We start from the raw sequence: 1,458 nt of genomic DNA on the forward strand, positions 1-1,458 counted from the left end.
GTTGGAAAATTAAAGCAGCTCTGTATCTAAATATGTGTTTAATTGTTGTGTACAATAAGATGTCAAATATTTATGGCAAAAATTATCAATCAATACTTACGCTATAAAATATTTGTATTTCACCATTTGATTCTACGATTCCAAAGCATTCTTTGTGTGTTTTGATGCTGTTTTGTACATGCATTGATACACAAACAAGTTTTTTCAAGACACTCTCTTAGAAACACCAACATTTAGATTGAAGAACCGCGTTGAGAGTACTTTCAGAGTACTCCTACTACTCTTTAAAACACTTTCTGTGTGTCATAACATTTACATTTGGGTTTCCATTCAAAAACATCCCAAACACCAGATCTCAATCTAGGTGCACTACTTCTCATGGTTTCACTTCACAGCCATGTTTTTTTTAAATTGTCTTTCTAGTTTGTGTAACAATGACCTGTAATTTCAAGTTTGTCGTGCTCAGGTCACGTAGTGTTTTGAGATTTTGAGCTCACGGGGCTTATAAGAAATGACTATCTGAGAAACTAAACTATTTAGCCAAACTGGATGGGCCAGTTCATGGGTGGTTTTGTCATCTCTGTGTGTGTGTTTGTTGAGACATTCCTTCGTTCTCTGTCCTACATTAAAGCCTGCCACACTTCCTAACTGGGTTTCAGTCACTCAGCCTCCCACTTCACACTTCTCTTCTCTGAAGCTAACTCGGGTAAGACAAACATAAATATTTCATATTTACGCATATACTGTATGTCATTAACGTATTACCTACTTTTTGTCATTTCAATGTGGAAATGTTGGTAATATTCGGTAAAGACGTTGATCAATGAGATTTCAACCTTTATTCACCCACTCAGTCAGAAGTCTGTTGAATTCCCAATGTGTTTTCACTATGCTTTCAACTATCTAAAAGCACAACCAAATTCCAATAGAAAAACAGTGTCTGATTTTTGATTTAGTTGTCATCTAAATGTGTTATCATATTGCTTCATCTAATATCAGAACCAAATGACCTGATTCCAGTTGAGATTACATTAACAGTAGTGCAAGTGATCAAATCTGTTTGAGATTCTGCTAGATTATTACAGTGCCTTTGGAAAGTATTTATACCCTTTGACCAATTCCACATTTTGTTGTGTTAGAACCTGAATTCATAATGGAATAAATCAAAAGAATGTCTCCAATAAATCAAAAGAATATCCATCTACACACTATACCCCATAATGACAAAGTCAAAACATGATTTAGAAATTGTTGCACATTTATTGAACTGAAACACACAAATATCTCACTCACGGTGCATTTGGAAAGTATTCAGACCCCTCGACTTTTTCAACATTTTGTTACAGCCTTATTCTAAAATGGATTAAATAGTTATTTTTCATCGTCAATCTACACACAATACTCCATAATGACATAGCAAAAACAGTTTTTTCGAATTTCTTGCAAATATATATATAT

General features: G+C 34.0%; 1 protein-coding gene across 1 annotated transcript in view; it reads left to right on the plus strand.

The window, feature by feature from the left end:
• Positions 1-596: 596 nt before the first annotated feature.
• LOC135516269 (cornifelin homolog B-like) overlaps positions 597-1,458 on the plus strand; it is a 7,057-nt gene continuing 6,195 nt past the window's right edge. Inside the window, exon 1 of the mRNA XM_064940427.1 lies at positions 597-706. The gene's annotated coding sequence lies outside the window, so the exon portion shown is untranslated. The remainder of the gene's footprint in view (positions 707-1,458) is intronic.

Source organism: Oncorhynchus masou, chromosome 27 (genome assembly GCF_036934945.1).
Source record: "Oncorhynchus masou masou isolate Uvic2021 chromosome 27, UVic_Omas_1.1, whole genome shotgun sequence".
NCBI classification, from domain to species: domain Eukaryota; kingdom Metazoa; phylum Chordata; class Actinopteri; order Salmoniformes; family Salmonidae; genus Oncorhynchus; species Oncorhynchus masou.